This window comes from Arachis hypogaea, chromosome 18 (assembly GCF_003086295.3).
Source record: "Arachis hypogaea cultivar Tifrunner chromosome 18, arahy.Tifrunner.gnm2.J5K5, whole genome shotgun sequence".
NCBI classification, from domain to species: domain Eukaryota; kingdom Viridiplantae; phylum Streptophyta; class Magnoliopsida; order Fabales; family Fabaceae; genus Arachis; species Arachis hypogaea.
Window position 1 is genome coordinate 63,304,262 of NC_092053.1, and position 25,739 is coordinate 63,330,000.

Below are 25,739 nucleotides of genomic sequence, written 5' to 3' on the forward strand. Positions count from 1 at the left end.
CGAATGGACAATGGAATGCGAGCAAGCCTTCCAGGATTTCAAAAGTTTCCTGGGACAACCACCTATCCTAACTCGACCACGAAAGGAAGAACCACTCGTATTGTACCTTGCAGTAGGAAGTCGGGCAGTAGCCTCAACACTAATTCGAGAGGATGACAAAGGGCAACAACCTGTATACTTCATTAGTAAAGCGCTGCAGGGATCCGAGCTGAACTACCAAAAAATAGAAATGTTTGCCTATGCTCTCATACTGACATCTCGACGACTACGCCCGTACTTCCAGTCTCACACCATTAAGGTCTGAACCAACCAGCCCATAAAAGGGATAATACAAAAAACAGATCTAGCAGGCAGAATTTTATAATGGGCAGTCGAGTTATCCGAGTTCGACCTCCAATATGAAGCTCGGACAGCCATCAAATCGCAGTACTTGGCCAACTTCATTGCAGAATTCACAGATACCCTGGAAACCCCCACATAATGGAATCTCTACGTGGACAGGCCCTCGAATAAGACTGGAAGCGGTGCAAGTGTGATAATAGAAAGCAACCAAGGAACCCAAGTTGAGCTTTCCCTCAAATTTGGGTTCCTAACCTCAAACAACCAGGCGGAATATGAAGCGTTACTAGCTAGTTTGAAGCTGGCTAAGGAGGTTGGATCTCAAAAACTCAACATCTTCAGCGATTCACAAGTAGTCACCTCACAAATAACAGGGAGCTATCAAGCCAAAGATACCACCATGAAAAAGTATTTGGATAAAACCAAGGAACAGCTCGAACAACTCGGGGAATATAAGATCTGCCACATACCCCGCGAACAAAATGCCCGAGCTGATGCACTCTCAAAGCTAGCCAGCACCAAACCAGGGGGCAACAATAGAAGCCTTATCCAGGAAATGCTACAGAACCCGTCAATCTCGAAAGCGGAAAAAGTCCTAGCCATAATAGGTCAGAATCAAGGATGGATGAACCCCATAATTAATTACCTCAAAACAGAAACACACCCTACAGATGAAAAGGAGGCAAAGAGATTAAAGCGGGAGGCACAGTACTACACTATCATAAACAACACCTATACAAAAGAGGGATTTCAATACCATTGATAAAATGTGTGCCGACCTCTAACACAAGGGAAGTTTTAGAGGAAGTACACAGCGGCATTTGTGGCAATCATCTCGGGGCACAAGCTCTCACCAAAAAGGAACTTCGGGCGGGATTTTACTAACCAACTCTACAAAAAGAGGCTACAGAATTTGTAAAGACATGTCCCCCATGCCAGAAACATGCCAACTTTCACATCGCCCCGCCAGAAGAACTCATCAGCGTAACTTCGCCTTGGCCATTTGCAAAATGGGGACTCGATCTTCTCGGACCCTTTCCCCAGGGATCAGGACAAGTCAAATTCCTCATAGTCGGAGTAGACTATTTCACAAAGTGGATTGAGGCAGAGCCCCTAGCCAACGCCACTGCTCAAAGAAGCCGGAAATTCCTATATAGGAACATTGTCACGAGGTTCGGGGTTCCATACTCCATCACCACAGATAATGGCACTCAATTCACAGATGCATGCTTCAGGAAATTAGTAGCCGACTTGAACATAAAGCACCAGTTCACCTCCGTCGAGCATCCTCAAGCCAATGGGCATGCCGAAGCTGCCAACAAAGTCATATTGACTGGGTTGAAACGGAGACTGCAATATGCGAAGGGAGCTTGGGCTGAAGAACTTCCATAGGTCCTATGGGCATATCGAACTACCCCACATTCCACCACAAACGAATCACCGTTTCGATTAGCATACGGAGTGGAGGCAATGATCCCAGTAGAGGTCGAGGAAGGGTCGCCTAGAGTAGTCCACTATAATGAAGAAGCCAACTCTCAACTTCAAAGAGAAGAACTCGACCTACTTCCGGAAATCCAAGAAAGAGCTCGGATCAGAGAAGAAGCGCTAAAGCGCCGAATGGCTTCAAGATATAATCAAAAGGTAGTGCCAAAAGGTTTCGCGGAGAATGATCTCATCCTAATCTGAAATGATATTGGAACAACTCGACTCGGAGAAGAAAAGTTGGCAGCAAACTGGAAAGGACCCTACCGAGTCATAGAAGTACTTGGGAAGGGCTACTACAGACTGTCTGAACTCGATGGACGAGAGCTTCCCAGATCGTGGCACGCCTGCAACCTAAGAAGGTACTATAGCTAGAGAAGGTAAAAGATCTCATCATATGATGCACTCTTTTTCCTAAAAAGGTTTTTTAATGAGGCACCAAGTTGAGATCCAGAAATTATCCTACTTAAAAGGATGAAAAACTCCAACCTGTATATATTTGCACTTTCTTTTGAATAAAATATATTTTAGATATTCTACAAATTCTTAAGACGCATTAATCTGAAGCATTCATCGTCCGATTATAAAGCAACAGATCGGCAGAAAGTGAAAAACAGATTCACTGCACGATCACGATAAAAGATAAATAAAGATAAAAACGCGATTCATCTAAAGGTCGACCAAAGAAAGATAGAAACCACCTTCTACAAATCGGCAAAGATGAACACAGAATAATGCAAGAAGTTATCGAAAGTGATCCGAAAAAAGAACCTGACGAGGTCTTATGGATTGCTAAATAATAACTTAAAGACCGGCCGACGTTGAGAAGTCAGACCAAGTCAACCCAAGTTATCAGCAAATCCCTAGAAAGAGGTCTGGCCAACCCTATAAAAGAGGAATTGCTATAACTTAGAAGAGATCGATGTGACGAAGTCGGTCTCCTACAAAAAACAAGTTATAAAAGTAATCCCTGAAAGAGACCTGACAAAGGTCCAAGAAAGAGGATTACAAAAAAATAACTTAGAAGAGGACGACGTAAAGAAGTCGACCTCCTACAAAAAACAAGTTATAAAAGTAATCCCTGAAAGAGACCTGACAAAGGTCCAAGAAAGAAGATTACAAAAAATAACTTAGAAGAGGACGACGTAAAGAAGTCGACCTCCTACAAACAACAAGTTATAAAAGTAATCCCTGAAAGAGACCTGACAAAGGTCCAAGAAAGAGGATTACAAAAAATAACTTAGAAGAGGACGACGTAAAGAAGTCGACCTCCTACAAACAACAAGTTATAAAAGTAATCCCTGAAAGAGACCTGACAAAGGTCCAAGAAAGAGGATTACAAAAAAATAACTTAGAAGAGGACGACGTAAAGAAGTCGACCTCCTACAAACAACAAGTTATAAAAGTAATCTCTGAAAGAGACCTGACAAAGGTCCAAGAAAGAGGATTACAAAAAATAACTTAGAAGAGGACGACGTAAAGAAGTCGACCTCCTACAAACAACAAGTTATAAAAGTAATCCCTGAAAGAGACCTGACAAAGGTCCAAGAAAGAGGATTACAAAAAATAACTTAGAAGAGGACGATGTAAAGAAGTCGACCTCCTACAAACAACAAGTTATAAAAGTAATCCCTGAAAGAGACCTGACAAAGGTCCAAGAAAAAGGATTACAAAAAATAACTTAGAAGAGAACGACGTAAAGAAGTCGACCTCCTACAAACAACAAGCTTTAAAAGTAATCCCTGAAAGAGACCTGACAAAGGTCTAAGAAAGAGGATTACAAAATAACTCAGAAAAGAACGACGCAAAGAAGTCGGTCTCCCACAAATAAGTTATAAAAGTAGTCCCTGAAAGAGACCTGACAAGGGTCCAAGAAAGAGGATTACAAAAATAACTGGAAAGCGGACCAACATAAAGAAATCGGTTACGGAGTGCTAGAAATAAATACAAGTAAAAGCGAGAAAACTAAAATACAAGTTGGACCCACATATCTACAACCTCAAAGGATCCAAGCTACAAGTAATAAGTACAAGGCAATCCAAAGAGGCCGAGCAGCAAGGCTCTAACACTCTCAAAACCCAGAAAGGTGTCAAGCCAAGTGCAAACAAGCATAATATAAAATATTATAACAAGCTTCAGGGTCAGGCCCAAAAAGCTTGAAAGCTACTTGTTGTTTTTTCAAAATCAAAAGTTGCTAAACAACCAACCAAAAGGAGTATCAACAGTCAACATAATATTCAAGACTACAAAATAAAGAGTTTAAAAGCCCACAAGTCGGGCTATCCACATAAATACCCAAGAAAATTCAGCTAAGACTAGAAGACTTCTCGACAGCATCAGTCTGAGGTGAAGGAGGGCGAGCCTGAAGAGGCATGCATCCACCGTACTGTCGTCCCTATTCAGAATTTGACAATCGGGATCTAACTCCGGACGAACGATCCCAGCGGGAGGAGCTATAAAAGTCGACACTTTAGCAGCAGGCACAGGGGGAGGCCCAACGTCATCATCATCCTGGTCGTCCGGGACAATCTTACCATCCCTTACAACGTTGTCCAAGCTGAAGAGAGTAAGGTGAACCTCAGGAGCAAGAACTTGAACCTGCTTCTTTAAATTATCATAAGTAGCATTTACGCTGCCGACAAGATGACCTTGGAGCTCGAAATAGTCAACTCGGGCAGACTCCAACTCCTCCCTCAGACGTATTACCTCCCGATAAGATGTGACGTAACTGTCCTTATGCCTCAAAGCAGTGTCCTCGGCCAACCTCACAGAGGCCGCCAGGGCAAGAGAGCTAGCCTTCTCGTTCTCCAGATCCTTCTCCAGTTTGGCTACTTTCACCTCAAGCTCCTCCTTCAAGCCTTTCATTCGATCAAACTCTTGTTTGGCCTCCTCCATGAAGGCTTTGGTGGTATGAAGAGGAAGATTTTGAGCATTCCAATACAGGGCAGCCCCCATATAGGCCATCTTGATGCTACTCCGAGTTATGAAGTCCAAATGGCGAAGGAGAGAGGCGTCGTCAGTAGGGACGACACCATAAGGACCGATCTGCTGGTCAACAAACTCCACCGCATCAAAGTCAGGAGCGTCAAGGTTGAAAGGCTCAATTGTTTTTTGTTTTTTGTTGGGAGGAGCACCAGAAATAGCGACAGAAGCCTGTGGAGGGTCAGCTAGATGAAGTCGAAGAGTGGGGATCACCTTCTTCGGCCCAGGAGAACTCGGGACGGGCGGCTTCATTGGAACTTGAGAAGATCCCTCTCCCGCCACCTTGGCCTAGATATTTTGAGCAGCAGCAGCCTTCTTTGCCTTTTTGTAGGCCTTCATGGAATCATTGTTTTTCGACATCTCTGAAAATACAGAATCAACCATAGTGATGAGTTACAATCCAGAAGAAGCAAAACTAAGAAACAAGTATAGAAACAAGTCGGACAGTACCCAAAGCAGTTCGAACCAAAGACGGGTCACTTAAAAACTTTTTTGTATCAAGATGGGGTGGTTTCCCCCATAAATCTTCAAGAACAACTACAAAAGCTCATTCAACCTCGTCAAGCATCTCCCAAGTATAGCGAGACACTCTCACATTCTTTTGCCATTCTAGAGGAAAGGCAGGCTTATCATTTTCATCAAGAAAAAAGGGGCGGGCCCCCTCAACAGCACGGACTCGGAAGAAATAATTCTTAAAATCTTTAAAAGACTCATCATACATGGCAAAAACTTTATGCCCCTGGGCCGACCTGAAAGAAACCCAGGAAGCTTTCTTTTTGGAAGACCTTCTGGGCTTGGCAGAAACAAAAAGATAGAGGAAAAGAGTTTGAGAAGGTGTTATGCCTAACTCTTGGCAAAGCAGCTGAAAAATCTTGATAAAACTCCAGGAATTCGGATGAAGCTGGGATGGGACAATATTACAAGACCACAACAAATCGGTCTCGAAAGCAGTAAAAGAAAAGGTAATGTCCAACTGGCTGAAGAAATATTCATAGGCGTAGAAAAAGGGACGATCCCCCTCGACCAAAGTAGGAAAACAAACCCTCTCATCAGAGTCAGGCACTACAAGATCATAATCCCTCTCCCGAGCGCTGCTACCACAAATCCTATGACGTTTCCTTAGCTCTACACAAAAATCAGCGTCCACCACAGAGACACACATCAAGATAAGGGAGTCCAGCCAATCAGACATCCCCTTGGGAACTTTAGAAGACATATCTACAATGTTATTACGAGAAGACATGAGGCCAACTAATCCTACAACAAGAAAAGAAGATGGGATTACTAAAAAACATCTCGGACGAGGGGTAAAATAACTCGACTAATCCACAGAAGAATAAACAAAAAAGGAAAACCCCAAGACTCAAACCAAAGTCTTGGGGCATCCTTTGGAGGCAGTAACAAAGCAAGGTTTCAGGAAAAATCCACAGCTTACGTCCCGGCATCTCTCAAACAAGAAAAGATTTAAAATAACAGACATTTCGAAAAAGAAAGTCAGAACACAAAAAGTCACTATCTTTTTACAATCTATCAGCAAAAAGCATCGCCAAACATCAAACATGCCAAGCGGAAATCGTCAAAAGCGCAACCTTTTCTCAGAATTAAACAAAAACCAAAACGAATATCGCAGCAAACAGGGAAAGCTATCAACAGGGCAAAAAAACAAGGAGCAATCTTCGATTCAGTGAGTAAAGATGCAGTTTTTCTGGGTATCATACAGAAGCGACAGTAGAACATGCAAAGCTATAGAAGCATCAAACAACAGAAAAGGCGAAAAGGTTCATGCAAAGGATGAAGAAACTCTCAGAACACACATTACAACAGCAAGCAAGCGCGACAAAAAAAGAAAGATCAAAAATTTCTCTGAGCAAAATCAAAACTTCACCACAAAACTAAAGACAAAGCAACAAAGACGAGAAGAAATTACAAATGGAACCAACCTGGAAAAAAGCAGAGCCTCAGAAGGGTTGAAGATGGAAAGATAGAATCGCCGGATCGCTGAATGACGCCGCAAAGGCAAAATGTAGGCGAAAAGCAGAAGGTGAGAGAACGAAGGGAGAAGTTACAAAGAAAGATGAAGGAGAGAAACTATTTTCTGAGTGCAGAAATTCAAAATAAAGCCAAAGGAAATGGGGCAATTAATACCAATTAATGAAGGTATTAAACCCTCGCACGTTCCCAAGAACAAAGCGCTGATATAAAAGCTCGCGCTTTTAGAAGAAAACGTTCCACATTCAAAAAGGTTCTACAAAGAAAGGAATCGACTAAATGCTTGAGTTCGGCTTCACTAGAGAAGGACCGAAGTCAAGGACTCGACCTCAACAAAGAAGACCGAGCTCAAGCAGGGGCACTGTTCATACCCTGGGTCGAGCTACCCGACCTGGGATGATTGGCGACAAAGCGACCGACCTCTTCAGGCCAGACTATCCGACCTCTTCCTAAATGAGGTTGGCCAAATCGACGGAAAAGCCCAAAAAAGGGCCCAACCCAAGGAATACGACCCAAATCCACAAGCTGTCCAAGCCTATAGAAATAAGGGCGGTTTCCTTGAAGATAAGCTGACCTCAACTCAAAGATAAAGATAAGATAAGATAACTAACTTATCTTATCTAGAAAGGTCACTCTACAACCACTATAAATACACTGGAGCACCCAGGTATAACTCATACTCTGATTCTACAATAAAAACCTGCTTAATACCCGTGCTAACTTAAGCATCGGAGTCTCTTGCAGGTACCCTCCACCCTCCGGTAACCAAGGATCAGAAGTGAAGCCAGTCCAACAAGTCGGACACAACAGCTCCGGCCGCCACCAGCCAGCCGGACACATCATCTCCGACCAGTACAGAAGATCTCATCCGAGATCGGCCTACAGTTTCAGGTAACCCTCGGAACAGTAGCCTTTGATGAACTTAAGAAGAAACTCTCCTCTGCACCTATTATAGTACCACCAAGCTGGGATCTTCCCTTTGAACTAATGTGTGATGCATCTGATTTTGCCATTGGTGCTATTCTAGGACAGAGGAAAGACAAGCTAGTACATATTATTTACTATGCTAGCAAGGTTCTTAATAAGAATCAAAGGAACTATACCACCACGGAGAAAGAACTTTTAGCCATAATTTTTGCTTTTGACAAGTTTAGATCATATCTTATTGGCTCAAAAGTAATTGTGTTCACTGATCATGCAGCACTCAAATACTTGCTTACCAAACAAGAATCTAAGCCCAGACTAACAAGGTGGATCTTGTTGCTCCAAAAATTTGATATTGAGATTAAAGATAGGAGCGGAGTAGAGAACAAGGTAGCTGACCACCTCTCAAGGATCCCACAAGAAGAAGAGATGCAGCAAGTAGCAGTCAATGAAAGCTTTCCTAATGAACAATTGATAATGATTTGAGTAGCCCCTTGGTTTGCAGATATAGCCAACTTCAAGGCTATTGGAGAACTACCAACCAACATCAATAGGCGCATGAGGAGGAAGCTAATTAAGGATGCCAAACACTACATCTGGGACGATCCTTATTTGTTCAAGAAGTGTGCTGATGGAATCCTAAGAAGGTGTATACCCCATAAGGAAGGGCAGGAAGTATTATAGAAGTGCCATGGATCTGCATATGGAGGTCATTTCAATGGAGAAAGGACAGCAGCAAAAGTGCTTCAATCTGGATTTTACTGGCCAACAATGTTTAAGGATGCCAAGGAAATGGTGTCAAGGTGTGATGAATGCCAAAGAGCTGGTAATCAAACCAAGAGAAATGAGATGCCACAGCAATTCATACTAGAGTTGGAGCTATTTGATGTATGGGGGATTGATTTCATGGGACCCTTCCCAACCTCCTACTCAAATAGCTACATATTGGTGGCTGTTGATTATGTCTCAAGATAGGTAGAAGCCATAGCCACTGCAACAAATGAAACCAAGGTTGTGATAAGCTTCTTGAGAAGGAACATTTTCAGTAGATTTAGAGTTCCCAGAACTCTCATTAGTGATGGAGGAACACACTTCTGCAACAAACAACTCGAGACACTCCTTCTCAGATATGGAGTAAAGCACAAAGTGGCAACTCCATACCACCCACAGACCAACGGGCAAGCTGAAATTTCTAGCAGAGAGCTAAAAAGAATCCCTGAAAAACTGTTGGAAGCTTAAGAAAGGATTGGTCTAAGAAGCTGGATGATGCACTATGGGCCTACAGGACAGCCTATAAGACTCCCATTGGGATGTCTCCATACCAACTGGTATATGGCAAGGCTTGTCACTTGCCAGTTGAACTCGAACATAGAGCATTTTGGGCTCTAAAAGTGTTAAATTATGATGAGCAAGCTACTAGAGAAAAGAAATTAATGCAACTCAATGAGCTGGAGGAGTTTAGGAATCAAGCATATGAGAATGCAAAAATCTACAAAGAGAACACAAAAAGGTGGCATGACCAAAAGATAGCAAGAAGGGAGTTCACTGAAGGACAGAAGGTGTTACTCTATAACTCAAGACTCAAGTTCTTCCCTGGAAAACTGAAGTCTAGATGGTCAGGACCTTTCACCATACTCAAGGTGTTTCCCTATGGTCATGTGGAGCTCATGGAGGACAAGACTCAGAGAACTTTTACTATCAATGGCCATAGACTTAAACACTACTTGGGAGGCTCCTTGGAGGAGCAGGGAGTAAGCTACAAGCTCAGCTGAAGATGAAAGAATGTCAAGCTAATGACAATAAAGAAGCGCTAGTTGGGAGGCACCCCAACACTTTATCCTTTTTGATTTAGTTACTTTTCTTAAAAGTAGTAAAAATTTGTTGCATTAGGTAGTTTAATTTTCAGTCTCCCATTTATCTTACATTACCATATTAGGATTAGTTTATGTTCCGAGGGTTACCTGAAACTGTAGGTCGATCTCGAACGAGATCTTCTATACTGGTCGGAGATGACGGGTCCGGCTGGTGGGTAGCGGCGGGGGCTGTCGTGTCCGACTTGTTGGACTGGCTGCACTTTTGGTCCTTGGTCACCGGAGGGTGGGGGTACCTGCAAGAGACTCTGATGCTTAAGTTAGCACGGGTATTAAACAGGTTTTTTGTAGAATCAGAGTATGAGTTATACCTGGGTGCTCCAGTGTATTTATAATGGTTGTAGAGTGACCTTGTTATATAAGATAAGTTAGTTATCTTATCTTATCTTTATCTTTGAGTTGAGGTTAGCTTATCTTCAAGGGAACCGCCCTTATCTCTATAGGCTTGGAATGTCTTTGGATTTGGGTCGTGTTCCTCTGTTTGGACCCTTTACTGGGCTTTTCTGTCGATTTGACCGACCTCTTTTGAGAAGATGTCAGATAGCCTGACCTGAAGAGGTCAGTCACTTTATTACTGAACATCCCGGATCGGATGGCTCGAACCAGGGTGTGAACAGTGCCCCTGCTTCAGCTCGGTCTTCTGCTTTGAGGTCGAGTCTTTGACTTCGAACTTTCTATAGTGAAGCCGAACTCGAGCATTTTGTTGATTCCTTTTGTAGAACCTTTTTGAATGTGGAACGTTTTCCTCTAAAAGCGCGCGCTTCGTATTAGCGCTCTTTTCTTGGAAAGGCGCAAGGGTTTAATACCCTCATTAATTAGCTTTTAATGCTTTGTTTCCCTTTTATTTTGAACCTTTACACATAGAAATGATTTCTCTTCTCCGTTTTTACTTGTAACTTCCCCTTTCTTTCTCCCTTTCTGTTTCCTGGAGTTTGCATTTTTCACCTTTCTTCCCTACGACGTCATTTGGTGATTTCTTGGTGTTTCTTCTCGCTCAAAAGGCGGTTCTGTCCTACGTCTTCGATCTTCTTCGAAAACTTCTTCCTTTGTTCAGGTTGGTTCTTGTTCTCATCCTTTTTTCTGATAATGCCTTGATTTTGAATGTATGTTTGGAAAAGATTGATTCTTTTTGTAACATTGTGCTTGCTTGTTACTGTGGCGTATTTTTTTTTGTTTTGCCTTTTTGTTTTTGCACATACCCCTAGTGTTTCTGTTGATGCTTCCTAGGGTTTTGCATGCTCTACTGTTGCTTCTGGCTTATTCTTTTGAAAAGACTGTATCTTGCAATAATGGCAGTTTTCAAAATAATAGCTTGACTTTTGCCCTGTTGATAGTTTTCCTCGTCGCTTGTCAAAATTTTCTTTGTTTGCTTGGGGTGCCTCTTTGATGACTACTTCTCCTGAACATTTTGCTGCTATCTGCCTTCGTTTTTTATTTTGAACTGGGACGGTGAGTCTGGGAGGTAGCTCGTTTTGATGGCCGTGTTTGATTTGTGGCTCGTTGCCTTCGAGGTGTCGTTTTGGTTGTAGAACAGAGAGGTTTTGTTGTTTTCTTGTGTTGAGACGTATGCCTGTTTTCCTGAATCCTTGTCCTGTTAACTGCCTCCAAAGGATGCGCCTGGATCTTTTTGGTATGGGTCCTGGGGTTTCCTTTTGTTGCTTGTTCTGTACTGGGTTATGTTAGCCGAGTTATTCTGATTTCATCCAGGATCTTTTTTAGTAATCCAATCTTCTTTTCTTGTTTGTAGGACTAGTTTGGCCATGTCTTCTCGCAATAATATTGTAGAGATGTCTTCTAAAGTTTCCGAAGGGATGTCCGATTGGCTGGACTCCCTTGTCTTGATGTGTGTCTCTGTGGTGGATGCTGGGTTTTGTGTAGAGCTGAGGAAACATCATAGAGTTTGTGGTGGCGGTGCCCGGGAGAGGGACTATGAGTTTGTAACGCCCGACTCTGACGAGAGGGTTTGTTTTCCTACTTCGGTCGAGGGGGAGCGTCCCTCCTTTTATGCCTATGAATATTTCTTCGGCCAGTTGGACATTACTTTTCCTTTTACTATTTTCGAGACCGACTTGTTGTGGTCGTGTAACAGTGTCCCATCCCAGCTTCATCCGAATTCCTGGGGTTTTATCAAGATCTTTCAGCTGCTTTGCCGAGAGTTAGGCGTAACACCTTCTCATACTCTTTTCCTCTATCTTTTTGTTTCTGCCAAGCCTGGAGCTTCTTCTAAAAAGAAGGCTTCCTGGGTTTCTTTTAGGCCTGCCCAGGGGCATAAAGTTTTTGCCATGTACGATGAATCTTTTAACGACTTTAAGAATTATTTCTTTAGAGTCCGTGCTGTTGAGGGGGTCCACCCCTTTTTTCTTGATGAGAATGATGAGCCTGCTTTCCCTCTAGAATGGCAAAAGGATGTGAGAGTGTCTCGTTATACATGGGAGATGCTTGACGAGGTTGAGCGGATTTTTGTAATTGTTCTTGAAGATTTATGGGGGAAACCACCCCATCTTGATACAAAAAAAGTTTTTGAGTGACCCATTGGTGCACGAAATTGTGATCTCTGGTAATGGCTCCAAAAACTTGGTGCTCTAATCTCAATTCATAATTTGTCACAACTTCGATACAACTAACCAGCAAGTGCACTGGGTCGTCCAAGTAATAAACCTTACGTGGTCGATCCCACGGAGATTGTTGGTATGAAGCAAGCTATAGTCACATTGTAAATCTCAGTCAGGCAGATAATAATTGATTATGGAGATTTCGAAATTAAATAATAAGTAAACATAAAATAAGGATAGAAACACTTATGTAAATCATTGGTGAGAATTTCAGATAAGCGCATAGAGATGCTTTCGTTCCTCTGAACCTCTGCTTTCCTGCTGTCTTCATCCAATCAGTCCTACTCCTTTCCATGGCTGGCTTTATGCAAGGGCATCACCGTTGTCAATGGTTACTTCCCCTCCTCTTGTGAAAATGGTCCAAATGCTCTGTCACAGCACGGCTAATCATCTGAGGTTCCCGATCATGCTGGAATAGGATTCACCCTCCTTTTGCGTCTGTCACTACGCCCAGCAATCGCGAGTTTGAAGCTCGTCACAGTCATTCAATCCCAGAATCCTACTCGGAATACCACAGACAAGGTTTAGACTTTCCAGATTCTCATGAATGCCGCCATCAATCTAGCTTACACCACGAAGATTCTGATTAAGAGATCTAAGAGATACTCATTCAATCTAAAGTAAAACGGAAGTGGTTGTCAGGCACGCATTCATAGGGAATGATGATGATTGTCACGTTCATCACATTCAGGTTGAAGTGCGAATGAATATCTTAGAAGCGGAATAAGTTGAATTGAATAGAAAAACAGTAGTACTTTGCATTAATCTTTGAGGAACAGCAGAGCTCCACACCTTAATCTATGGAGTGTAGAAACTCTACCGTTGAAAATACATAAGTGATAATGGAATTCATTGGTCTCGGCCCCAGAGGGGAACCGGAGTAACCAAGACTACAAATACAATGATAAAAAGTTCTATTTATACTAAACTAGTTACTAGGGTTTACAGAAGTAAGTAATTGATGCATAAATCCACTTCCGGGGCCCACTTGGTGTGTGCTTGGGCTGAGCTTGAATGTTCCACGTGCAGAGGCTCTTTCTGGAGTTGAACGCCAGGTTATAACGTATTTCTGGCGTTCAACTCTGGTTTGTGACTTGTTTCTGGCGTTTAACTCCAGACAGCAGCATAGAACTGGCGTTCAATGCCCTTTTACGTCCTCTAAACTCGTTCAAAGTATGGATTATTATACATTGCTGGAAAGCCCCGGATGTCTACTTTTCAACGCAATTAAAAGCGCGCCATTTTGAGTTTTGTAGCTCCAGAAAATTGACTATGAGTGCAGGGAGGTCAGAATCCAACAGCATCAGCAGTCCTTCTTCAACCTCTGAATCTGATTTTTGCTCAAGTCCCTCAATTTCAGCCAGAAAATACCTAAAATCATAGAAAAATACACAAACTCATAGTAAAGTTCAGAAATGTGAATTTAACATAAAAACTAATGAAAACATCCCTAAAAGTAGCTAGATTCTACTAAAAACATACTAAAAACAATGCCAAAAAGCGTATAAATTATCCGCTCATCACCCGTCCCTGGTTCGAACTGCTTTGGGTACTATCTGACTTGTTTCTATACTTGTTTCTTAGCTTTGCTTCCTCTTTCTGTGCTTGTAACCCCTTATTGTGGTTGATTCTGTATTTTCAGAGATGTCTAAGAACAATGATTCCATGAAGGCCTTCAAAAAGGCAAGGAAGGCTGCTGCTGCTCAAAATATCTCGGCCAAGGTGACAGGAGAGGGATCTTCTCAAGTTCTGGTGAAGCCACCCGTGCCGAGTTCTCCGGGGCCGAGGAAGGTGATCCCTACTCCTCGGGTTCGTCTGGCCGACCCTCCACAGACTTCTGCCGCTACTTCTGGTGCTCCTCCCAACAAGAAACAAAAAACAATTGAGCCTTTCAACATTGATGCTCCTGACTTCGATGCGGTGGAATTTGTTGATCAACAAATCAGTCCTTATGGTGTCCTCCCTATGGATGATGTATCGCTCCTTCGCCATTTGAACTTTATAACTCGAAGTAGTGTTAAAATGGCACATATGGGGCTGTCCTGTACCGAACTGCTCAAAATCTTCCTCTTCATGCCACCAAAGCCTTCATGGAGGAGGCTAAACAGGAGTTTGATCGGATGAAAGGCTTGAAGGAGGAGCTTGAGGTGAAAGTGTCCAAACTGGAGAAGGAGCTAAAGAATGAGAAGGCTAGCTCCCTTGCTTTAGCGGCTTCTGTGAGGTTGGCCGAGGACACAGCATTGAGGCATAAAGACAGCTATGTTACATCCTATCGGGGGGTGATGCGTCTGAGGGAGGAATTGGAGTCTGCTCGAGCTGATTACTCCGAGCTCCAAGGTCATCTTGTCGGCAGCGTGAATGCTGCTTACGAGAACCTGAAGGAGCAGGTTCGAATTCTGGCTCCCGAGGTCGACCTTTCTCTCTTCAGCCTGGACAATGTTGTGAGGGATGGTAAGATTGTTCCTGACGACCCAGATGATGATGATGTTGAACCTCCCCCTGCGCCTGCTGTCAAAGTGTTCACTTCTACAATTCCTTCAGCTGAGGTCGGTCATCCCGTATCCAATCCGAATTGTCAAATCCTGAATCGAGATGATGGGACCGTGGATGCTGTGTCCATTCAGACTCGTCCTCATTCACCCCGTATTGATGCTACTGAGAAGGCTTCTGATGTTTAACTGAACTCTTTATCTTGATTGTGCATATAGCCCGGCTTGTGGGCTTTTAAACTCTGTTATTATGTAAATAATGTTTTGGTGACTGTTGATACTTTTCTTAGTTGCTTGTTTAGCAACTTTTATTTTGAAAAACAACAAGTAGCTTTCAAGCTTTTGGGGTTGACTTTGATGGCCTCTGAAGCTGGTTATAATATTATGCTTGTTTGCACTTGTCTTGGCACCTTTCTAGGTTTTTGAGAATGTTAGCGTCTTCTAAGTTATTTTTGTAATCCTCTTTTTTGGACCTTGTACAAGTCTCTTTCAGGGATTACTTTAAAACTTTATGTTTCGGGCCGACTTTGTCATGTCGGGCATTTCCTGATGTTGACCGACTTCGCCATGTTGGGTTAAATTATTTTGTAATCCTCTTTCTTGGACTTTGTTTAAGTCTCTTTCAGGGATTACTTATAATTTGCGGGCTGACTTTGTCATGTCGGACCCTTCTAAGTTATTTTTGTAATCCTCTTTCTTGGACCTTGTTCAGGTCTCTTTCATGGATTACTTCTGTAACTTTATGTTTTGGGCCGACTTTGTCATGTCGCGCCCTTCTAAGTTATTTTTGTAATCCTCTTTCTTGAACCTTGTTTAGGACTCTTTCAGGGATTACTTCTATAACTTTATGTTTTGGGCCGACTTTGTCATGTCGAGCCCTTCCAAGTTATTTTTGTAATCCTCTTTCTTGGACCTTGTTCAGGTCTCTTTCAGGGATTACTTCTATAACTTTATGTTTTGGGCCGACTTTGTCATGTCGGGCCCTTCTAAGTTATTTTTGTAATCCTCTTTTTTGGACCTTGTTCAGGTCTCTTTCAGGGATTACTTCTATAACTTTATGTTTTGGGCCGACTTAGTCATGTCGGGCCCTTCTAAGTTAAAGTAATCCTCTTTTATAGGGTTGGCCAGACCTCTTTCCAGGGTTTACTTATAACTTGGTTTGACTTGGTCCGACTTCTTAACGTTGGCCAGTCATTTAAGTTATTATTTAGTAATCCATCAGGACCTCGTCAGGTCCTTTCTCCGGATCACTTTCGATAACTTCTTGCATTATTCTGTTTTCATCTTTGCCAATTTGTAGAAGGTGGATTAAATCCTCGTTTAGTCGACCTTTAGATGAATTCGATTTTCATCTCTGTTGGTCTTTATCGTGATTGTGCAGTGAATTTGTTTTTCACTTTTTGCCAATCTGTCGCTTTATAATCGGACGATGAATGTTTCAGATTAATGCGTCTTGAAAACTTTGTAGAATGTTTAATATATTTTATTTAAAAGAAAATGAAAATATGTACATATAGAGTTTTTATCCTTTTAAGTCGGACAATTTCTGGATCTCAACTTGAGGCCTCATTAAAAAATCTTTTCAGGAAAAAGAGTGCATCCTATGATGAGATCTTTTACCTTCTCTAGCTATAGTACCTTTTTAGGTTGCAGGCGTGCCATGATCTGGGAAGCTCTCGTCCGTCGAGTTTGGATAGTCTGTAGTAGCCCTTCCCAAGTACTTCTATGACTCGGTAGGGTCCTTTCCAGTTTGCTGCTAGCTTTTCTTCTCCAGGTCGAGTTGTTCCAATATCGTTTCGGATCAGGATGAGATCATTCTCAGCGAAACCTCTTGGCACCCTTTTGATTATATCTGGAAGCCATTCGACGTTTTAGTGCTTCTTCCCTGATTCGAGCTCTTTCTTAGATTTCAGGTAGTAGGTCGAGCTCTTTCATTTGAAGTTGGGAGTTGGCTTCTCCATTGTAATGAACCACTCTAGGCGACCCTTCCTCGATTTCTACTGGGATCATTGCTTCCGTTCCGTATGCTAATCGGAAGGGTGATTCCTTTGTGGTGGAATGTGGCGTCGTTCGATATGCCCATCGGACTTGTGGAAGCTCTTCAGCCCAAGCTCCTTTTGCGTCTTGTAATATCCGTTTTAACCCAGCCAATATGACTTTGTTGGCAGCTTCGGCCTGTCCGTTGGCTTGAGGATGTTCGACGGAGGTGAACTGGTGCTTTATGTTTAAGTCGGCTACTAATTTTTTGAAGCCTGCGTCTGTGAATTGAGTGCCATTGTCTGTGGTGATGGAGTATGGAACCCCGAACCTTGTGACAATGTTCCTATATAGGAATTTCCGGTTTTTTTGAGTAGTGGCGTTGGCTAGGGGCTCTGCCTCGATCCACTTTGTGAAATAGTCTACCCCTACTATGAGAAATTTAACTTGTCCCGATCCCTGGGGGAAGAGTCCGAGAAGATCGAGTCCCCATTTTGCAAATGGCCAAGGTGAGGTTACGCAGATGAGGTCTTCTAGTGGGGCGATGTGAAAGTTGGCATGTTTCTGGCATGGTGGGCATGTCCTTACAAACTCTGTAGCTTCCTTTTGTAGAGTTGGCCAATAAAATTCCGCCCGGAGTACTTTTTTGGTGAAAGCTTGTGCTCCGAGATGATTACCACAAATGCCACTGTGTACTTCCTCTAAAATTTCCCTTGTGTTGGAGGTCGGCACACATTTTAATAGTGGTATTGAAATCCCTCTTTTATATAGGGTGTTGTTTATGATAGTGTAGTACTGAGCCTCCCGTTTTAACCTCTTTGCCTCCTTTTCATCTGTCGGGAGTGTTTCTGTTTTAAGGTAGTTAATTATGGGGGTCATCCATCCTTGATCCTGACCTGTTATGGCTAGGACTTTTTCCTTTTCCGAGATTGACGGGTTCTATAGCATTTTCTGGATGAGGCTTCTATTGTTGCCCCCTAGTTTGGTGCTGGCTAGTTTTGAGAGTGCGTCAGCTCAGGCATTTTGTTCACGGGGTATGTGGCAGATCTTATATTCCCTGAGTTGTCCGAGCTGTTCCTTGCTTTTATCCAAATACTTTTTGGTGCACGAAATTGTGATGTCCAGGCTCGAATAATCCCTGGCAATGTGAGCAACTTGATACGCGCAATCGTGATTATACTTTGATTATGTAAAATTCATGGCTCTTTCTTTCCCTGGCAATGGTGCCAAAAACATGGTACCAATACCATGGTTCACAACTTTGATACAACTAACCAGCAAGTGCACTGGGTCGTCCAAGTAATACCTTACGTGAGTAAGGGTCGAATCCCACGGAGATTGTCGGTATGAAGCAAGCTATGGTCACCTTGTAAATCTCAGTCAGGCGGATATAAAACAGTTACGTGGTTTTCGAATACTAATTAATAAAAAGTAAAGATAGAGATACTTATGTAATTCATTGGTGAGAATTTCAGATAAGCGTATAGAGATGCATTTGTTCCTCTGAATCTCTGCTTTCCTGCTATCTTCATCCACTCAATCTTACTCCTTTCCATGGCTGGCTTTATGCAAGGGCATCACCGTTGTCAGTGGCTACATCCCCTCCTCTCAGTGAACAATATTCTAACATGCTCTGTCATAGCACGGCTATACATCTGTCGGTTCTCGATCATGTCGGAATAGAATCCATTGATTCTTTTGCGTTCTGTCACCACGCCCAACAATCGCGAGTTTGAAGCTCGTCACAGTCATCCAATCATTGAATCCTACTCGGAATACCACAGACAAGGTTTAGACTTTCTGGATTCTCTTGAATGCCACCATCATTCTAGCTTACACCACGAAGATTCTGGTTAGGAGATCTAAGAGATACTCATTCAGTTTAAGATAGAACGAAAGTGGTTGTCAGGCACGCGTTCATAGGGAATGATGATGATTGTCACGTTCATCACATTCAGATTGAAGTACGAATGAATATCTTAGAAGCGAAACAAGATGAATCGAATAGAAAACAGTAGTACTTTGCATTAATCTTTGAGGAACAGCAGAGCTCCACACCTTAATCTATGGAGTGTAGAAACTCTACCGTTTGAAAATACATAAGTGAAAGGTCCAGCCATGGCCAAGATTGCCAGCCCCCAAAACGTGATCAATAGATCAAAAGATAATCCAAAGATCCAAAGATGGTCAAAAAGACGTCTAATACAATAGTGAAAGGTCCTATTTATAATAAACTAGCTACTAGGGTTTACATGAGTAAGTAATTGATGCATAAATCCACTTCCGGGGCCCACTTGGTGTGTATTTGGGCTGAGCTTGAGTGTTGCACGTGTAGAGGTCCTTCTTGGAGTTGAACGCCAGCTTTTGTGCCAGTTTGGGCGTTCAACTCTGGTTTTGGCTCCTTTTCTGGCGCTGGACGCCAGATTTGGGCAGAAAGCTTGCGTTGAATGCCAGTTTACGTCGTCTATTCTTGGTCAAAGTATGGACTATTATATATTGTTGGAAAGCCCTGGATGTCTACTTTCCAACGCAATTAGAAGCGCGCCATTTCGAGTTTTGTAGCTCCAGAAAATCCACTTTGAGTTCAGGGAGGTCAGAATCCAACAGCATCAGCAGTCCTTCTTCAACCTCTGAATCTGATTTCTGCTCAAGTCCCTGAATTTCAGCCAGAAAATACCTAAAATCACAGAAAAACACACAAACTCATAGTAAAGTCTATAAATGTGAATTTAACATAAAAACTAATGAAAATATCCCTAAAAGTAACTAGATCCTACTAAAAACATACTAAAAACAATGTCAAAAAGCGTATAAATTATCTGCTCATCACAACACCAAACTTAAATTGTTGCTTGTCCCCAAGCAACTGAAAATCAAATAGGATAAAAAGAAGAAAATATACTATAAATTCCAAACTATCAATGAAACATAGCTTCAATCAAATGAGCGGGACTTATAGCTTTTTGCCTCTTGAATAGTTTTGGCATCTCACTTTATCCATTGAGGTTCAGAATGATTGGCATCTATAGGAACTCAGAGTTCAGATAGTGTTATTGATTCTCCTAGTTCAGTATGATGATTCTTGAACACAGCTTCTTTATGAGTCTTGGCCGTGGCCCTAAGCACTTTGTTTTCCAGTATTACCAACGGATACATAAATGCCACAGACACATAATTGGGTGAACCTTTTCAGATTGTGACTCAGCTTTGCTAAAGTCCCCAATTAGAGGTGTCCAGGGTTCTTAAGCACACTCTTTTTTTGCTTTGGACCTTGACTTTAACCGCTCAGTCTCAAGTTTTCACTTGACACCTACACGCCACAAGCACATGGTTAGGGACAGCTTGGTTTAGCCGCTTAGACCAGGATTTTATTCCTTTAGGCCCTCCTATCCACTGATGCTCAAAGCCTTAGGATCCTTTTTATTTCCCTTGCCTTTTGGTTTTAAGGGTTATTGGCTTTTTGCTCTTGCCTCTTGGTTTTAAGAGCTTTTGGCTTTTTCTGCTTGCTTTTTCTTTTTCTTTCTATTTTTTTTTCGCCTATTTTTTTTTTCTGCAAGCTTTGTTCTTTGCTGCTTTTTCTTGCTTCAAGAATCATTTTTATGATTTTTCAGATTATCAAATAACATGTCTCCTAGTCATCATTCTTTCAAGAGCCAACATATTTAACATTCTTAAACAACAACTTCAAAAGACATATGCACTGTTCAAGCATACATTCAGAAAACAAGAAGCATTGTCACCACATCAATATAATTAAACTAAGTTCAAGGATAAATTCGAAACTCATGTACTTCTTGTTCTTTTGAATTAAAACATTTTTCATCTAAGAGAGGTGATGGATTCATAGGACATTCATAACTTTTAAGACAAAGTTACTAACTACTAATGATCATGTAATGAAGACACAAATATAGATAAGCACATAACATAGAAAACGAAAAACAGAAGAAATAAGAACAAGGAATGAATCCACCTTAGTGATGGTGGAGTTTCCTTCTTGAGGAACCAATGATGTCCTTGAGCTCTTCTATGTCTCTTCATTGTCTTTGTTGCTCCTCCCTCATTGCTTTTTGATCTTCTCTTATTTCATGAAGGATGATGGAGTGCTCTTGATGTTCCACCCTTAATTGTCCCATATTGGAACTCAATTCTCCTAGGGAGGTGTTGATTTGCTCCCAATAGTTTTGTGGAGGAAAGTGCATTTGAGGCATCTCCGGGATCTCATGGTGATGAGCTTCATACGCCTCTTGAGCTCCATGAATGGGCTCTCTTGCTTGCTCCATCTTCTTCTTAGTGATGGGCTTGTCCTCTTTAATGAGGATATCTCCCTCTATGTCAATCCCAGCCGAATTGCATAGGTGGCAAATGAGGTGAGGAAAGGATAACCTTGCCATAGTGGAGGACTTGTCAGCCACCTTGTAGAGTTCTTGAGGTATAATCTCATGAACTTCCACCTCTTCTCCAATCATGATGCTATGGATCATGATGGCCCGGTCTATAGTAACTTCAGACCGGTTGCTAGTGCGAATGATTGAGCATTGAATGAGCTCCAACCATCCTCTAGCTATAGGCTTGAGGTCCAATCTTCTTAGTTGAACCGGCTTGCCTTTGGAGTCAATCTTCCATTGAGCTCCTTCTACACATATGTCCATAAGGACTTTGTCCAACCTTTGATTAAAGTTGACCCTTCTAGTGTAGGGGCGTTCATCTCCTTGCATCATGGGCAAGTTAAACGCCAACCTCACATTCTCCGGACTAAAATCTAAGTATTTCCCCCGAACCATTGTAACATAGTTCTTTGGATCCGGGTTCTTACTTTGATCATGGTTCTTGGTGATCCATGCATTAGCATAGAACTCTTGAACCATTAGGATGCCGACTTGTTGGATGGGATTTGTTAGAACTTCCCAACCTCTTCTTTGAATTTCATGTCGGATCTCCAGATACTCATTTCTTTTGAGTTTAAAAGGGACCTTAGGGATCACCTTCTTCTTGGCCACAACATCATAGAAGTGGTCTTGATGGGCTTTGGAGATGAACCTTTCCATCTCCCATGACTCAGAGGTGGAAGCTTTTGTCTTCCCTTTCCCCTTTCTAGAGGATTCTCCGGTCTTAGGTGCCATCAATGGTAATGAAAAATCAAAAAGCTTATGCTTTTACCACACCAAACTTAGAATTTTGCTCTCCCTCGAGCAAGAGGAGAAAGAAAAGATGAAGAAGAAGAAGAAATGGAGGAGAGGGAGAGTGGGGAGTGTTTCGGCCAAGAAGGGTGTAGAGGGGTGTGTTGTGGGAATTTGATGAAGAATGGAGGGCTTTATATAGGGAAGGGAGGGGGGAAAGGTTTCGGCCATATGGGTGGGTTTGGGTGGGAAATTGGTTTTGAATTTTGAAGGTAGGTGGAGTTTATGAGGTAGGTTTATGGGGAAGAGTGGATGGATGTGAGTGGTGAAGAGGTGATGGGGAAGAGAGTTCGAGGTGATTGGTGAAGGGTTTTTGGGGAAGAGTGTTTATGGGGTTGTGTGAAAGAGAGTGGTGAGAAGAAGTGAGTGGGGGTAGGTGGGGATCCTGTGGGGTCCACAGATCCTGAGTGGATCCTCTGGGGTCCACAGATCCTGAGGTGTTCAAGGATTTACGTCCCTGCACCCATTAGGCATGTAAAAATGCCTTTGCACCCAACTCTGGGCGTTCAGCGCCAGGTTGGTGGCCATTTTGGGCGTTCAACGCCCATTTGTGTGCCATTTCTGGCGTTCAGCGCCCAGAAGCTGCCCATTTTGGGCGTTCAGCGCCAGAACCATGCTCTGTTCTGGCGCTGAACGCCAGACAGATGCTCCTCCAGGGTGTGATTTTTCTTCTGCTGTTTCTGATTCCGTTTTCAATTTTTATATTTATTTTGTGACTCCACATGATCATGAACCTACAAAGACATATAACTAAGAAAAATATAGTTAGATAAATAAAAATTGGGTTGCCTCCCAACAAGCGCTTCTTTAATGTCAATAGCTTGACAGTGGGCTCTCATGGAGCCTCACAGATATGCAGAGCATTGTTGAAACTCTCCAACACCAAACTTAGAGTTTGGATATGGGAGTTCAACACCAAACTTAGAGTTTGGTTGTGGCCTCCCAACACCAAACTTAGAGTTTGACTGTGGGGGCTCTGGTTGACTCTGCTTTGAGAGAAGCTTTTTCTGCTTCCTCTCCATGGTTGCAGAGGGAGATCCTTGAGTTTTAAACACAAGGGAGTCCTCATTCCATTGAAGGACTATTTCACCTCTGTCAACATCAATCACAGCTCTTGTTGTGGCCAGGAAAGGTCTTCCTAGGATGATGGATTCATCCTCTTCCTTTCCAGTATCCAGGACTATGAAATCAGCAGGGATGTAAAGGCCTTCAACCTTTACTAATACGTCCTCTACTTGTCCATAAGCCTGTTTTCTTGAACTGTCTGCCATCTCTAATGAGATTTTAGCAGCTTGCACCCCATAGATTCCCAGTTTCTCTATTACAGAGAGGGGCATGAGGTTTATTCCTGAACCAAGGTCACACAGAGCCTTAAAGATCATGGTGCCTATGGTACAGGGTATTGTGAACTTTCCAGGATCCTGTCTCTTCTGAGGCAATGTCAGTTGATCCAGATCACTTAGTTCATTGATGAACAAGGGAGGTTCAACTTCCCAAGTATCAATGCCAAATAATTTGGCATTCAGCTTCATGATTGCACCAAGAAACTTAGCAGTTTGCTCTTCAGTAACATCCTCATTCTCTTCAGAAGAGGAATACTCATCAGAGCTAATGAAGGGCATAAGGAGGTTCAATGGAATCTCTATGGTCTCTAGATGAGCCTCAGAGTCCTTTGGTTCCTCAGAGGGAAGCTCCTTATTGATCACTGGACGTCCCAGGAGGTCTTCCTCCTTGGGATTCACGTCCTCCTCTCCTTCTTTGGGTTCGGCCATGGTGCTTATGTCAATGGCCTTGCACTCTCCTTTTAGATTCTCTTCTGTATTGCTTGGGAGAGTACTAGGAGGGATTTCAGTGATCCTTTTACTCAGCTGGCCCACTTGTGCTTCCAGATTTCTAATGGAAGATCTTGTTTCATTCATGAAACTTACAGTGGCCTTAGACAGATCAGAGACTAAGTTTGCCATATTAGAAGTATTTTGTTCAGAGTTCTCTGTCTGTTGCTGAGTGGATGATGGAAAAGGTTTATTATTGTTAAACCTGTTTCTTCCACCATTATTAAAGCCTTGTTGAGGCTTTTGATCCTTCCATGAGAAATTTGGATGATTTCTCCATGATGAGTTATAGGTGTTTCCATAAGGTTCACCTAAGTAATTTACCTCTGCTATTGCAGGGTTTTCAGGATCATAAGCTTCTTCTTCAGAAGATGCCTCTTGAGTACTGTTGGATGCAGCTTGCATTCCATGCAGACTCTGAGAGATCATATTGACTTGCTGAGTCAATATTTTATTCTGAGCCAATATGGCATTCAGAGTATCAACTTCAAGAACTCCCTTCTTCATAGGCGTCCCATTGCTCACAGGATTCCTTTCAGAAGTGTACATGAACTAGTTATTAGCAACCATGTCAATGAGTTCTTGAGCTTCTGCAGGCGTTTTCTTTAGGTGAATGGATCCACCTGCAGAAGTTTCCAATGACATCTTTGATAGCTCAGATAAACCATCATAGAATATATCCAGGATGGTCCATTCTGAAAGCATGTTAGAAGGACACTTTTTGGTCAACTGTTTGTATCTTTCCCAAGCTTCATAGAGGGATTCACCTTTTTTCTGTCTGAAGGTTTGAACATCAGCTCTAAGCTTGCTCAGCTTTTGAGGAGGAAAGTACTTGGCTAAGAAAGCCGTGACCAGCTTATCCCAAGAGTTCAGGCTATCTTTGGGTTGAAAATCCAACCATGATCTAGCTCTGTCTCTTACAGCAAAAGGGAAAAGCATGAGCCCGTAGACTTCAGGATCTACTCCATTAGTCTTAACAGTATCACATATCTGCAAGAATTCAGTTAAGAACTGAAAAGGATCTTCAGATGGAAGTCCATGAAACTTGCAGTTCTGCTGCATCAGAGAAACTAATTGAGGTTTCAGCTCAAAGTTGTTTGCTCCAATGGCAGGAGTAGAGATGCTTCTTCCATGTAAATTGGAATTAGGTGCAGTAAAGTAACCAAGCATCTTCCTTACATTATTATTATTTTCGGCTACCATCTCCTCTTCCTGTTCGAAAAATTCTGAAAGGTTATCTCTGGATTGTTGTAATTTAGCTTCTCTTAATTTTCTCTTCAGAGTCCTTTCAGGTTCTGGATCTGCTTCCACAAGAATGTTCTTATCCTTGCTCCTGCTCATATGACAAAGAAGAGAGCACAGAAAAATAATAATAATAATAGAGATCCTTTATACCACAGTATAGGGATCCATGTGTAAGTAGAAGAAGAGGGGGAGACAAAGAATGTAATATAATGGAAGAAACACAACTTTGAGGAGGGTTGAGATGTGAGATGAGATGTTAGTAGATGAATAAATAAATAGAATAAGATGAGAGAGAAGGAATTTTCGAAAATAATTTTTGAAAAAGAGTTAGTGATTTTTGAAAATAGTTTTTGAAAAAAGTTAGTAATTTTCGAAAATTAAGATTTAAAAATTAAAATAATTAATAAATTAAAAAGAAATTTTGAAAAAGGGGGAAGATTTTTTCGAAAATGAGAGAGAGAGAGTTAGTTAGGTAGTTTTGAAAAAGTTAAGAAACAAACAAAAAGTTAGTTAGTTAGTTGAAACTAATTTTGAAAAGATAAGAAGTTAGGAGGTTAGAAAAGATATTTTGAAACCAACTTTTTGAAAAAGGTAAGATAAGAAGATATTTTAGAAATTAGTTTTGAAAAAGATTTGATTTTTAAAATCTCAATTAATGACTTGATTCATAAGAAATCACAAGATATGATTCTAGAACTTAAAGTTTGAATCTTTCTTAACAAGCAAGTAACAAACTTCAAATTTTTTAATCAAAACATTAATTGATTATGTTATTTTCGAAAATTTGATATAAAAATAAGAAAAAGATTTTTGAAAA

The 25,739-nt window shown here is 41.9% G+C and overlaps 1 non-coding gene across 1 annotated transcript; it reads left to right on the plus strand.

The window, feature by feature from the left end:
• Nucleotides 1-24,376: 24,376 nt before the first annotated feature.
• Nucleotides 24,377-24,484, plus strand: LOC112773742 (small nucleolar RNA R71). Its single transcript, XR_003188276.1, has one exon. It is a non-coding gene; the product is annotated as a small nucleolar RNA R71 (small nucleolar RNA).
• The last annotated feature ends 1,255 nt before the right edge of the window (nt 24,485-25,739 follow it).